Genomic DNA, 10,004 nt, shown 5'->3' with positions numbered 1-10,004 from the left:
TCAGAAGTATTTGAATTGTAGTATAAACTAGTAATCCCAGGAATAACGCAATTTAATCAAGAAGTATTAGATGAGCACAGACGAATGTATTGTATTTGGGATCCAAAATCACAACAGTCATCAGTACAAATAAGTCATTGATTTATTCAAATATCACATCTTCCACAGCTCAAATTGGAGTGTAGGTGTCGGTAATCGATTATATGTTTTCTTCATAATTTCATTTTGCATCTGTTCAACAGTGTATTGAATGTAGGCTCTGTTTTATCTAGAATGCACTCGTTAGTATTAGAATTAACAACCGAAATAGGAACAGACTCACCTGCGTTCTAGAATTGTATACAATCATCATGTCGGTTTTTTAGTGAAACCATTGATATTTAGAATTTGCATCATAGACTTTCCAACAATATCCTCATCCACGAAATAATAATGGGTCCTTACGTCGCAATGTTTTAGCCAATATGACGTTCCCAATTCGCATTATCTCAAATCTCACGCATCGATTACTGTATGTGAGTATTTGGGGATAAACACCGATATGTAATTTGAGGTATTCCATCATGTGACTTTAACTTGAATAAAAATCCTGATTTATATTCTTTTTGTAATTCATATTACAATGCACAGATAAATATGCATTGATATATGTAATTAACACATGAAATTCACCTAGGTTTGATTTACCTGCAAAACAATCGAATGGAAAACATTCATCTGCATCATACTCATTAGGATAATCTTGGACGTGACATAGATACTCTATCTGTGCAAACTTCACTTCCGAGTAAACTGGTTTCCTAATTGCTTGGGGAAATTTCGCTATCCCCTCTGATTCATTAGTCCACTGACTAGGGATTCTACTCAACAAACATTGCTCGTGAGAATATGCAATATCTGATACAATAACATCAGAAATTTGACTAGAATTCGACTCATTAGGAACATACTTGTCACATTCATTGGGAATATCACTGGAGATAAATCCATTGTGAGGGTAAATATCATTTAATATGATATCAGAATTTGATTTTTCCGAAATATTTCCCTCGAACTCATTAAGAGTTTCATTAGAGAATAACGGATCATTAGGAAAATCAGCATCTACGAAAACTGAATTTGGTTTTTGATCATGATTCGACTCATTCAACATATTATTCTCAGTGTTGTAAGAAATTTCATCAGAAGTATGTGAATTATTACGACAAACCATATCTGGTACAATAACATGAGAAATCCGATAAGTTTGTTGATTAAAATTTTTTTGTCTCACAATGATTCTGGGTTTCATTCAACTCTGGACTTGTTATAAACGTTAGAGGATGCTTGTTATAACTCTAGGGTTCTGGTTATAATAGTCCTTTCTTTTTTTACACGTATGTGGACGTTAATTTACCTTAGACGAATATCTACACTGGATTCCCACCCAGTGTCTATTCTACAGGACTTCAACACAACTCAGATCAAGAACACGAGATTAGCCTGACTACAACGTCAATATATTTCCACACCAAAATCCGACACAAAGAACAGTCAATCAATAACAGTCCATCAATAAGGAGCAGTCAATACATAATAAGGATAGGGGAATATATGTAACACATAACACCTATCATCCTATCTAATTTCTGAATCATCAAGACAACCAATCATTGTCATTCTCGCTAACACATTAGGACTGTTATGTGACGTTATACCACTACGAGATGAAGGTAAGTGATCATTAGAAATATCCATCTTAGCATTACTTTCAGCGAAATGAATCATGGTATTACAAACTGACTGAATGCATCCAGTTTTACCACATTTAAGACATTTATAATTACGAAATACACCCGAATTGCATGGGTGAAACTTGCCGCAGAACAAGCATTTACAAAACTCGTGCTCATCTTCATGGACTGTTTCACAGCTCAATGAATTATTATCTGGATAGCTTTGAATACGAATCGAACTGCGACGACGCAGGAAAGTAGTGGAATTCCTGATGTTCTGGCGAGTCATTTTATCGGATCCTTCTCTCTTACCGTATTCTGAATTTGTATACTTTACATGATCCAACAGTAGTTGCTTGAGAGTTGCATAGGGGAGTGACATCGCTTTGTCTTGTAGTGCCAAGGACTTTATAAGGCTGTATGCTTCTTTTCCGATGAATGTAAAGAAATGGGCCACAATATTAAAATCTTCATCATCTTCCTTGATCAAAGCCCAGATTTCGAACCTCTCCATGAAACCCTCAAAAGCGTTAAAATCCATTGTACTACACCAGAGAGTCCGAAAAACTCTCCACCATGGTTAAGTAGGGGGGTTCGCACCCTTCTGTGTAAAAGAACGTGGGCTAGATTTAGGTTACTGGGGGTTGATGATGCAAAACCCAAACATCGAGAAGCTCAGAATACCCATGCCCCGATCATCTAGAAGGTTGTACAAAGAAAAAATTGCTAGGGAATCTATAGAACAGCAACCAAGCTGATTCCCGGAATAGCAAAGCTCCTGTGTGGTACTCGACTGGCCAAGCCAAACCTATTTCCGTTGTCATATCGAAGAACTGGAGGCGACTTGATTGCAGTTCTCAAATCACTTAGTGGTAAATTTGCACCTGATATGGTCTTATTTTTCGTCTTTTAAAACAGAGAATTTACGAGGACACTCCAAAAACGTTCACAAGCCCAGAACATATTACTTGTCAGCTAACTATCGACTTTCCCATCAAACTATCAACGAGTGGAATTCATTACCGTAACGCATGAATGAAGCTCCACCTGTCAACGTTTTCAAAGGAAATTTGGATCAACTAAGGAATCATGACTGCCAGGAATAACATAGGCCAGAGAGACTTCTGTCTTTTCCAAACTGAGACTGACACGCACGTCCTGTCCACAAGTCATTAAGATTTTATGTTGGATACCACTACCATTAGAACACCGTCAAATCCCAAGTGTATATAAAGAACCGTTAGATTAATTGACAGTCCATTATAAACGAACCTTAATCCTTCATTATGCATATCGGTGATAACTATTCTTAGTCACCAAGCAGTTAGCAAATATTAGAAACCCGATCAGATTTTACATTAAAATATTATGATTAAATAAGGCAGTTAGATTGTCCACAAAATTAGTTTCAAACATAGCTTAAACTGTGTTACTTTACATCTGAAAGCAGAAAGCAAAGTCTGTCTTAAGCATAATTTTCAGACTATGACGACTCAAAGTTTAACACCCATATTTGTTTGACCCGCGCTATTTAAAAAGGACAGTGGTATTTTTCCTCGTTGAGTAAATTCTATTGTTTTGATCGTTATTAACGTATCAAGACTACTGTTTTTATACTTTGATTGAATTTATTTCAGCTAAAGTATTCTATTAGAGTATCATTTTTGGTATCCTAAATAGTTTTATCGTCGGTACTCCAGAGTACCTTTGTTTTTCTATTGTGTCTGTTAGTACTTTAGTCCTAACTATTTATAGTTTTTTTCTACTTATAGTCAACACTCACTTTCGCATCCTAAAATGACTGGAAGATGCAACAAAAACATTTGCCACCGCCCAGGATGTCGATATCCTGTTGATAGCGGCATGCAGTGCGATGAGTGCAAAGGTTGGTACCACGAAGTTTGCACAAATCTAACACCTGCAGCTTTCAAGCGGTTAAGTAAAAATGGGTGCGTATGGCTATGTCAACAGTGCTGTTTGGATGCAAATAGCCTGTTAACCGAGGCCATCTCAATAGTAAATGCCGCAAAAAAGTGTCTCGGCAAGCGCGGTCGGGATACATCAGTCAGAACTCAATCCGTCGACACGCAGATTGACACAATGCAGGCCCAAGTGAGTCCGAAAAATGCCGACCCACACTCTACAAAGGAGGAAGAACATCCTCCAAAGAGGTCTAACACAACCAGAAACTCGCGCAAAAAAGTCTCTTCTGTCCCTCGTATCAAAAATGGTGCCCACAAGGGAACTTCCGGAAACCGAAACCACAAGGCTCGATCGGTTTCCAGCGCGAAAGATGACCCAATCTCCCAAGTCGTCCTGAACCTTCCGGAATCCCACAGTACGCCTGACGCGACTGTGGTTACCACTCCAAAGAACGTTGGCGATTGGGTACGGGTCGTAAGAAAAAAACGCCAAAATGACGTAAAAGGAAATCATACCCCCACCAAAAGGGTCGACAAGCCGAGGTCTGATCACAGCGACAGATCAGTCATTCTCCATAGAGTCAAGGAGAGTGACAGCTTAGAACCGAAAGCTCGTTTTGAGCATGACATTGTGTTGATAAAACAACTACTCAACCAAGTTATGCCCAAAAACATCCCCGGAGTCACCTTGCTAAAGGTGTATAGACTAGGAAATCTAGCGCATCTGAAACCAAATCAATCTAGACTACCTAAAGTCGTTTTCAAATCCCCGAACGAACGCGACTTAATCTTAGAAAATGGACATAAATTAAAGGGTTCAGGAGTTTTTCCCCGTAAGGACTTACCGTCGGCGGACCGTGTTAAAAGACGGGAAGCCGAAAAGGAACTACAGCTCAGATTAGACGCTGGTGAAAAAGACCTGAAAATTGTAAATTTTCGGGTTGTGAGGCTTCGACAGAGGATGATGCCGAAGCCACTCTGGGTGAAGCACGAGGCCACCTAAATAGGCTTCGGATCTGTTATACCAACGCCCGGAGCTTACTAAATAAGCTACCGGAACTAGGTGTACAGATTGACTCAACTAGGCCAGACATAATCGCAGTCACAGAAACATGGCTGACGCCGTCTATAGATAGTAGGGAACTTGATTTCGAGGGTTTTACATTAGTAAGGGCCGACAGAACACAAACGCGTAAAGGAGGGGGAGTAGCTCTATTCATTAGGAATGCTATCCCATTCACCATTATCGACAGTGTATCCCATGAGAGTGGGACGTATGAATTAGTTAGCTGCCGCCTGAAATGCAGGGGACAAGAGTTGCTACTCAGTTTGATCTATCGCAGTCCAAGCTGTGAGGCAAACGAGGTCCTGCTAAGCAGTCTCAACACTTTATCACGAAGTGATCGATGTCTAATCCTAGGGGACTTCAATGCACCCATGGTGGACTGGGGAAATCTGCGGACTGAATCGTCAGCAAATTCCTTCGAACAGGAACTAGTTGATGCGGTAATCACATGTGCCCTAGTGCAACACGTGAAGGAAGCAACGAGGTACGACCCGGGTTCTGCATCATCCTTACTAGATCTTATATTGACTCATTATGAGGATGATGTTGCAAACCTGGATTACATGCCGCCCCTAGGCAAAAGTGATCATGCAGTTTTAAGCTTTGACTTCCATATAACTGTCGATCACGAGTACGCTTCAGCTCAATCCAGACCTAACGTCTGGAAAGCAAACATACCAGACATCATGAAATCAGCATCATCAGTAGATTGGAAAATAGACCCAGAGTCATCAATCGAAACGGCTTGGGACATATTCCGGAATTTATACTTAGAAGTTACCGCCCCCCACATCCCTTGGACTACACCTAAGAGGACGAGAAACTCCCCACCGTGGTTCAGTAGGGAGGTTCGCATCCTTCTCCGTAAAAGAAGGAAAATGTGGGACAGATTTAGGTTACTGGGGACTGACGAGGCAAAATCTCAGTATCAAAAGGCTCGAAATACCTGTGCCTCAACCCTCCGTAAGGCCAGAAAGCTGTACGAAGAGAAAATCGTTAGGGAATCCATAGAATGCCCTAAACGCTTGTATTCGTATATAAACCAAAGGACGAAAAGAAGAAGAAATGTTCCTTCACTATGGGGAGACAGTACTGCCACATCACTAGTGGAGGACGACTTTGGCAAAGCTCAAGTATTCTCTAAATACTTTAGCGATGTATACACCATAGAAACACCCTTCTCACCAGTCCATGAAAATCCCCCCACACAAGCACTGGACAGCGTAACCATTAAAGAACTCGATGTCTTTGGTCTGCTAGTTAAGCTTGACATAGGTAAATCCACTGGACCCGATGAACTGCATCCTAGGTTACTAAAGGAATTAGCTAACTTTGTTGCGAACCCTTTAAGTGTATGTTTTAATCTATCCGTAACTCAGGGTCGTCTACCAAAAGACTGGAAGAACGCCATAGTAAGTCCAGTCTTCAAAACAGGTACAAAACATAAGCCTGAGAATTACCGACCAATTAGCCTAACTAGTGTGGTTGTTAAAATCTTAGAAAAGATTATTCGGAAGGAGCTGTCAAAGTATCTCGATGAAAACCGGCTCCTCTCCGAAAAGCAGCATGGTTTTAGAACAGGTTACTCTTGTCTCACAAACTTATTAGTCGCTCGTGAAAGCTGGTGCGCTCTTAAGGACCAAAAATTACCTATAGACGTAGCTTACATCGATTTCAGCAAAGCTTTCGACAAAGTTCCGCATAACCGGCTATTATATAAGCTAAGGAATGTCGGGATTGGAGGCAATCTATTGATGTGGATAAAAGACTTCCTGGTTGGGCGTCAACAAAGAGTAAGGGTGAACTCCAAGTTGTCTAGCTGGGAAACTGTGCTTAGTGGAGTCCCCCAGGGTACAGTTTTGGGGCCAGTGTTATTCCTCCTGTACGTAAATGATCTCCCTCGTCTACTATCGTCATCGGTCTTACTCTATGCTGATGATGTCAAGATATGGAGAGCGATACAAAGCAAGGGCTATAGCTTAGAACTTCAAAATGACCTGGAGTGATTATCTGAATGGTCCCAAACCTGGCAATTGCCGATAAACACTTCCAAGTGTATTGTGATGCATATTGGCCACCAGGGTACAGATACATACACGATGAATAACACTGAGTTACCTATTGTCCAGACACACAATGACTAAGGAGTCATCGTTAGTCAAGACTTAAAGACTACTGCACACTGCCGTGCAATAGCCGCCAAAGGTTTTAGGACTTTATGGTCCATACGCAGGGCTTTTAGGCATCTTGACGCTAAAACGTTTCTGACTTTGTATACAGTGTTCGTACGCCCTAAACTTGAGTACTGCATACAAGCAGCTAGCCCCTGCCTAAAAAAAGACAGTGAACTCTTGGAAAGGGTTCAGAGAACAGCAACTAGGCTGATTCCCGGAATAGCGAAGCTCCCGTATGGTACTAGACTGACCAAGCTAAACCTATTCCCGCTGTCATATAGAAGAATCAGAGGCGACTTGATTACAGTTTTCGAATTGCTTAATGACAAATTTGCACCTGATATGCCCTCATTTTTCTTGTCTTCCAAAAGAGAAAATCTACGAGGACACTCCAAAAAAGTTCACAAGCCCCGAACGAATTACTTGTCAGCTGACTACCGACTTTCCCATCGAATAATCAACGAGTGGAATTCATTACCTCAGCACGTGGTTGAGGCTCCATCCGTCGACTCCTTCAAAAGAAAGTTGGATCAGCTGAGAGACCATCATCGCCAGGACTAACACAGGCCATCAAGCCTCCTGTCCTTTCCAAACTGAAACTGAAACTGATATTTCACAACACTAGTCATCGAGACGATCACTTGTCCATGACAGCACAAACTCATCAATCGAAAAGGATTAAAAATAATTTCTGACCAAAAATATTACACATATGACTTTTGGGAACATAAGTGACCAGAACGCTTACCACACATAGGCATTTGAAACGAATGTCCCACACCGCCTTCTAGCATGTAAAACATTATTAATGTGTTGTTAGCACCAGAGAAAATTCAATGTTTCAATATGGTCCTCTTTTCTATATCGCCTTCTTTAGCCTGAAAAATCAACAGAAAACATATAAATATCGGAAAGAATTGAGCTTCACAATCTAACTTTGTCGGACAGAACAAGCCAACTTTTGTTCTTTAGGATCTGAATTCGGATAGTGGCGAAGCGTTGTTAGTTACGAAAAGGTGTGGTTCTTGTTATATTCCTTCTGATATCCGAAGGTGGAGACAAGTTGGTTAGTAATGGGATTGATGGCGAAGTAAGATCTTGGGTAGTCCGTCTCGATACCTGCAAGCCTAAAGTAATCGTCTGGTTTTCTTTGAGCGATTTAGCAGAATGTCCTCCTATCGAACATCAGGATCATACTCCAAATTATCCTCCCCTAATACACAGCTTTATTTGGACGTTTTATTTTGGGTTCAAATTTTAAGTCTATTTGTCGATATCGTTAGATTACGTCTTTTAAACTAATTTGAATTTAAATTGATATAACTGTTTGTATGGAACTGGGACATACCTTGGAAACAAGGGGTGAACGTTTTGAAGGATGATACATAATTCGAAAGTGAGGGTTCTGAGGCTGTTTTCGAGTTGTTTGGCGTTTGTGAAAATAAATGTAATGATAATTTGAGTGTTCATAGTATGAGTTGCAATGGGTTTAGTTCTGAAAGCCTTAAATTAAGTAATGGATTGCCCAAAAATAAATAAATAGAAAGGAGGTTGGAATCAGAGAAGGAGCTTGAGATGTTGGATATTTCAAACGATGTCTAGTTCGGTGATTTGTTATTGGGAAGAAGTTGACGGGTGGCTTATGGATAGTGTGGAGGCGAATCCTAAGGTGGAAGGGTATTTACAATATAATACTGGTTATAACAGTGGTTTAGGAGAATCACCCAGAATTCAAGAAAGGACAGTGGGCCCACTGTGACAGGGATACACTGTCTTTCATCATTAACAGTGTCGATTTACCCGAAATTGATATTAAGCACTTTAATGGACAACCTGTCCAATAACACTATATTATTAGGGAGGTTACTGGCTTCATCGTAAGTAAATTGTCCACTTAGAGTCAATAGTAATCATGTGTAGTGCAAACTTCGCTAATCCTTCACCTCGATAACCGCTATAATACAAATCTTAACGGTGCATGAAATCAGAAGGCAATAGGAAGCAGCAACTACAGTTCAATGTCAAATAACACAAGCCACAAAGCTACAAGCACATGAGTAAGTATCAGCGAGCTAGCGCGAGCATTTACATAGGCAAATTTATAGTCAAATTGTATAAGGGCGCAGCAAGACAAAGCAAAAGTTAATAATAGGATTTCAGTGCATATATATGTGGGGAGGAGGATGAATCATCAAATGATATTTAAGCAATCAAGGTTTTGGCTAGAGTCTGTCATGTGCTCTAGTGATCATAACAGTACAAAGATATATGCGAATCGTGAAAGAAGCTGGAGATAGCTGCTGAAGTAACGGAAATGCATCGGAACTCTCATTACCTTCCAAATCGAATATATCCAGTTGGGGGTGTTAAAGTGTATGTTATTGTTTGTCTAATCTTCCAATATAACTCAAATTAAAAAATATCCAGCTTTTCTTGTACTAGATACTAACTAAAGGCCTGGACAGGTAACTAGATAAATTGTTATACTTAATAGAAGCGTCTTCTAGCATGTAGACTTATTTGTCAATGTTTGAAGCTTCAGATTTCGCGTTTCATTGATGTATATAGAATATTAGTGATTACCGAAGAAGCACAAACGGTGAAGTGCATTCTCACTGACTCTTATATACTGATCAAAAGCATGAGATTGCGAATAATAATAATAAAGGTTTTTGACTTGTTAAAAAAATTTTATTACATGGTCGTCAACCATCTTATAACTATTTTCACCCTAATTGTTCACGGTCACGTATAATCAACTACATAAAATCAGCCTTCGAAATGGGCATCTTTATTACTGAAAACACTCTTAATGTTGACAACATTGTAAAATTAAGCAGTAACTCTTAATTGTATTACAGATTGTGATACTCAACAACACACATTGTAAAGTGAGATCAACAAAACAAACACACAATAAGATGAAACGCTCACCACCACACTAACTTTCTTTGACCTTGTATGTCTTGTTTATCCACCAATCACAATTTTATGTTCATTCTAAAATAATATTCACCTCGTTGACTCATTTTTTCCTATGCTCTAGTTACTGTTCGAAACAGATAAAGTTTATTAGGCTAAATAGCTTGCTTCCTCTGACTATGGCGAAACCAAGACTCTGTACTCG

Source organism: Schistosoma mansoni, assembly GCF_000237925.1.
Source record: "Schistosoma mansoni, WGS project CABG00000000 data, supercontig 0151, strain Puerto Rico, whole genome shotgun sequence".
Lineage (NCBI taxonomy): Eukaryota > Metazoa > Platyhelminthes > Trematoda > Strigeidida > Schistosomatidae > Schistosoma > Schistosoma mansoni.
The sequence above is the reverse complement of the archived record's forward strand: the minus strand, read 5'-3'. Positions refer to the sequence as shown.